We start from the raw sequence: 6,042 nt of genomic DNA, 5'->3' as shown, positions 1-6,042 counted from the left end.
ATTTATGTGCTGACTTCACACCTTCAGGAAAGTGAAGGCAAATCAATTGCATGGCCCCATACAAATAAACCTTAAGAGCCTGAGCAGTTTAGTATGGTAAAGTCCTAGTTACAGTGTGCCAGGAATTGTTTAGAACAGTGCTTATGTAGACACTGGTGAAGTAGGTCTGGCTCAGAACACAAGTCAGCATGGCTCCTATAGTTCAGTATGTAACAGTTTAAAACACAATAGTTCTCTAGTTTGAGAGAGGGCCTAGAAGCTTGGTTCCTTGCCTTTAGATGATCTGAGAGAGTAAAAGTGTCTTGCCTAGACACTACTAGCTAAATAAAACGAAAGCTGTACAGCGGTCCTTAATTTGGGCCACAGCTCCTTTTTGGAGGAATAGGAAAAAGGCTCTGACTTGAGAGCCCAGAATTAGACTGCAGCCCTATAGTAAGGTGGAAGGAAAAACAAAATTGTCTCAAAAAGTGAGACAGTTTTAAGGGGGTGGGGGGTGAGGGAGGAGAAGAGGGGTATCTACCAGTCAAATGAATGAAATGCCATGTTTAGGATCAAAAATCCTTGACATACTAGCATGCATCAGGATTTTGCTCTACTGATGGCTGCTCTGCTATTCATCCTAGTTCAGAGATTGCTTTCAGCACCCAGGGCTTGAGAATGCAAAAAAGTTTTCCATTTAATACCTGAACAGCCATTTACATTTCCTCCTTAACACAAAATATGAGTCCAGGCCCCTTTCAACAGGGGATGCATTAGAACCACACAAATTGACAAATTTTATCCACTGTTAAGTTAGATTAACATAAGTTACTCTTTTACTGAAGTTTCTAAAATAAAATATTGAAATATTCTTCACACACCATAAATCAGGGGTGGGTAAATGATGGCCTGCGGGCTGGATCCAGCCTGTAGGACTTGCTCCCTGTGGTGCTGCAGGCCCTGCGCTAATCTCAGAAGCAGCCAGCACCACATTCCTGTGGGAGGACAGGGGAGAGAAGGGGAGACGCAGCGCAGAAGGCCCTGTGTGTTGCCCTTGCCTCCAGGCACTGCCCCCCCACAGCTCCCATTGGCTGGGAACGGGGATCTGCGGCTAATGGGAGCTTTAGGGGAGGTACCTGGAGGCATGGCAAGGGCAGCACATGGAGCCCTGTGGCCCGTCACAGGGACATGGTGCTGGCTGCCTCCTGGAGCAGTGCAGCGTGGGGCCAGGGCAGGCATGCAGAGAGCCTGCCCTGGCCCCGGTGCACGCTGCTGCCACCCCAGAGCCACTTTAGGTAAGCGGCACTGGGCCAGACCCTGAACCCCTCCTGCACCTCGCACCCCAACCCTGTGCTCCCTCCTGCAGTCCACACCCCTCCTCTACCTCAATCCCTTGCCCTGAGCCTGTTCCTACACACTACACCTTGCACTCCCTCCCACACCCCAACCCTGCATACAATTTCTCCACCCAGATGTGGCCCTCAGCCCAAAAGGTTTTCCCACCCCTGCCATAAATTATGGTATGTTCACATTATAACTTAAGCATTGACACCTGGCAAAAAACTTCTAAAGTGGGCAAATATTTGGATTTTCTACCAATATTGGTTTTAGTTATGCACACACGATAAAGGAGAGAAAGGTGCAAACAGCTTTAGTAGGGCAGAGAAGCTGTCATTACCTTATGCAAGCCTCCCCAACTCCAAAAATATACTGAACCCCCTGCACACCAGTGGCCGACTATCTTCTGCAGAACGCTAGAGCTAGTTGAGATCTGGGAGCAGTTTACAACCTTTTGCTCAAGTCTCTCCTCACTTAGCCCATACCTAGAATTCTGAGATGCTCCACCACATACTTCTCTTAAGGCTGTTTTGCAGTATCATGGTTCATGCTGTCTCTATTCTGGAAGGGTCTCCCTCCATTAAGGACAGCATCGTGGGAACAGGCACAAGAAATTCACTGAACTCTTTGTGGAAGTCAAAAAGGGGGAGGGGAAGAAGTGTCATGTATAGATGCACAAGAGCAGGGGGCAACAATGTTTTGTTTTATATAGCAAGCTAACAGTAGGCAGATTTCTTACACAGAAACTTAGTCAATTATACATGGAACCCTGGTGTAAACTTCTTCAGCATGATTTCTTAATAAGAGTTATTGCAAGAGTTAGGGATGCACATTTGAGCAGGTCAGACTGGTTAAAACTACAGTAAGACAACATATTAAAACTTTCCTAGTCTCTTCTGCAGCTAATAGGTTGAAGCTGCTAAACTGCATCACTTCTAAGATGTGACAACACTGAAGCGGTTTTGCTCTCAAAACACAAGAAAACCTGCTACTGCAATTAGATTAGGCTTGATCATGCGCCAAAAATCTTCCTGGGGCCCAGTGTATCCCAGGTGTCAATCACATGAGTCAGAGCCTCAACAGCAGGTCTTTAAACTCAGACAAAATGCTCACACCAACGTAAGCAACATCTTTCTAACCCAATCCCAGATACCTCCAATGGAACATGCTAGTATCTTGCCTAATGGCAGAAACACACAAGAGGAACAATTACAGTTAAGTGGTACTTCAACTCTGGACAGAAGGCTCACAAATCCAGTTGTTGCAGTTATCTCTGAAACAGGTCACCTCTACCTACCATGTCTTTAAGACACCTGTGGGGGAAATAATGGATCTTATTCAGAGATCTGAGAAAGCAAAGTATCAGATTATCTTTCCCCTCTGGGTTTAGAGTATTCATTTGTCTTTCAGTTTTGAAGAGTCAAATAGCTAGCTGCCCCTCACTTCAGCAGGTGCAGGTAAGCCCCAAAATTCAATTTTATTCACGACTGGCTTGCAGTGTAACTTAACCATCCAGTTTCAAAGCAAAATACTACCACAACAACCCATTCCTCCATTAGCCTGGTTCTTCCATTTTTTGTTAAGAAGTTGTATTCAGTTTAGTCTACAGTTAATCAACAGAAGGTTTCTATAATACAAAGCCACACTATAAAATTGCTATTTTTAATAAGGCTACTACATCCAAGCTATGGCCTATATTAAACTAAAAATATTAACAAATGCTCAACTCAGAAGAGTATTTTTTTTGAGCATTTAAGCCTTCATTTTCTACTCTCCCTCCCCTCTTCCCCCTCTCAAGTTCTGAGACCACTCCATCCAAGTCACCATTACTCCAGAGGCACTGTACCACTAAAGTTTCCCCAGCCAACAGTGCCCCCAGGACTCTATGCTATATAATACAGAAAAGTTAGTGGACCCTTATGTCTGTCATACCCTCATCTTTCCCCCCTACCCCTCTGGGCTGGATGGAGAAAAGGAAGTAGTGCTGTGCAGGCAACGCTGCCTATCATAACAGAATGGGATACGTCTACATGCAGCAGAACCCTCAGCTCCAGCATGAAATCCAAGGGGCACCAGCTAGTCCTAAGTGCGCCTCATTAACCAAATAAAGTTTTGTATTCAGTCACTTCACATTAAGAAGAAGAGGTACAATTCCAATTTAAGGCAACTGAGGGCAACTCTACACTACACTGATGCAGCTGTGCCATTGTAGCAGGTCTAAAGATATGCTATGCTGACGGGAGAGTGCTCTCCTGTTGGCATAATTATTCCACCTTGGCAAGAAGTGGAAGCTGCAATAGCAGCTGTGTGGACAGTGCAAAAGTCACATTTCTGGGGGCGAAGAGAGCTTTTTCCACTCCTGAGCAATGCAAGTTAGACAGACTCAAGCAGTAGCGGAGGTGAGTTATTTAGTCTAAACGGGATAGTCTCTACTGTTAAAGAGAGCAAATACCTTTATCTGGCCCTCTTTTCCTCTGCCCTGTTGCCCCTTTTTGTAAGGCTCTGCTTGTGCCTCATTACTTTTCTGCTTCCCCTCCCCTCCTAGTTTGTGCCAAGGTTGCTCATATGGGCTCTATACAGCTCTTGTGGCATACATACCAAAGCACCACAATCAAATAGAAGTATGTATATTTGTTTTCACTGTGCTCCTATGACAACATAAGATATGCACTGTGATTAAGAACAGCACAGGCATTCTCCGCTACTGTAGTGGCAGGGACAGAGGAATAGTAAAGTGGTGGAGATTCTGGAACAAATCTTTGCAGATCCAGATAGATCAACAACTCCACTAGCTTCAAGTATCTAAATTAAGCAAGTATGCTTTTGTAAATGTAATCACACATTTCTAGAACAAAATATTTTGTGTGTGTAATATATAAAAAAATAAGATCATTTCCTTCAATCAGTGTCATTGCCAGATATTCAGCTGACATGCTCCTTAAAAAAAAGCCTCTCAAACTTACTGCATCTTTTCATAAAGAAGACTGAATACAGAAGTTAATCCCCAAGATGTGGTCTTAACAATAAAGTAAGTTTGACAGTCCAAGTTCTTAAACCTTTGAGCCTCAAATAATTAAGTTAGCCATCTATATTTCAGTGTCTAATCTCTGCATTTGTCTTGAATTATATGTAGGAAATTAAAATAAAAAAAGGAGAACACTATTTGATGTTGGATAGAAAGGAGGCCCTTCTCCCTTAGTGAAGTTATTTGCAACTATGCAAGAGTACTCAGACTACCTCTCAAAGTAGCATAGATGCCAGTCACTCCAGGGCTATATGTCAGGCTAAGAGGCTGTAACTGGGACCACATTTAGTTATGTAACTAGACTCCAACCCACCCATGTGACTTACAGAGAAGTCTTGATTTGTGTAAGTTGGTAGCAAATATTTGTAGTATTTTTAATGCAATAGTACACAACCTCCAGGATAAGACATCAGACAATGCATATTTAAGCTCCCCTTCCTTGCTCACTACTGTCTGGAAAGAGAGGTATATGTAAACAGAATACAAGTGAACAATTTAAGAGGGATAACACATTAGTCCCTCTATGGAGAGAGGATAGACTCCTCTAGTTTTAAATTTGCTAATTTTTTGTTCAGTCTAGTTTTAAGTATGGCATCTTTAAAAGACTACCAGGATTACATATATATTATATATAAACACACACACACATCCAAGAGTTAACACATTGGTGCAATTGCAATACTTCAAATCATAGATTTTCTATATATCTGTAGTCTGAACTACCTGTTATTTAACTGCATCATGTTCTCTAAGTGAGAGAGGCTGTTCCACTGGAAAAGCTAGTATCACCTAAAAAAATATTAGTCAACTTTCATGACTGGTCAATCGTATGAAGAACCTTCATCATTCTTCCTTAGTAAGCCACCTCTGCAAGTCAGTCCAATGTTGAGAGGGAGCAGGCATCAGCTCACAAAAAGGAGTACATTTGCAAACTGTGCAGAGGTGGACTAGGATAGTTAAGTGTCTCACTAAGATGGAGACACCAACAAGCACTACCACAGGATATCTAACTAACAAAGAAGGAGTTGCTCTTACAAGTGAAATAAGGAGAGTCAGGCATTTTAGTCACCAAAGTGGATCGCAAATGTGACCTAATTTAGATAGCAGCAATCAGACACCTTACAACCTTGTCCGGGAGTTGTGAAAAACATTACTCTCCACCCCCATACCCTCACGGAAAGAGGGCTGGGACAGGGACAGGAAGAACGAGAACTTTCCTCTGCAACAGCCAAGCTCAATGCAGAGAAGAGGTGCAGGAGGAATGAACTTCCCCCAGAAGGAGCTGCCACATCCTGGGGGTGGGGAATAGGACAAGAAGCGAGAACTTTCTTCAGCAGCACCAGCTACACCCTTGTACAGACGGGTAATAGGGAAGGGAAATAAAAATCCACCCAGACTCTCCAGCCTGGGGCGGGGATGATGGGGCGGGGAAGGAAGCGCGGACTCTCCCCAACAGCAGCCACCGTCTCCGCCAACTTGGTCTGCAGCCAAACAAGCCCACAAGAATGCAACGCGGTCACATGACCTCCGGCGGACGTGCAGCTCCCGTCCCTCTCCAGGGAGACCCTACGCCATCTTGTACTGACGCAGTTACAAATACAGGCACAGCTTGGCCCGCTCCCCCCGCTTATCTCCTCGGTCTCGGCACCGCTTGGGTGATGGTTGTCAAGGCCTTCTCGTTCCCTTCCCATGAGCTTGCC

At 44.4% G+C, this 6,042-nt stretch overlaps 1 long non-coding RNA gene across 3 annotated transcripts in view; it reads right to left on the bottom strand.

The window, feature by feature from the left end:
* The window catches only part of LOC125630447 (uncharacterized), a 36,976-nt gene that overhangs the window by 29,284 nt on the left and 1,650 nt on the right, over positions 1-6,042 (bottom strand). The window lies entirely within an intron of this gene.

The sequence above is a fragment of the Caretta caretta genome, chromosome 1 (genome assembly GCF_965140235.1).
Source record: "Caretta caretta isolate rCarCar2 chromosome 1, rCarCar1.hap1, whole genome shotgun sequence".
Taxonomy (NCBI): Eukaryota; Metazoa; Chordata; order Testudines; family Cheloniidae; genus Caretta; species Caretta caretta.
The sequence above is the reverse complement of the archived record's forward strand: the minus strand, read 5'-3'. Positions and strand labels throughout refer to the sequence as shown.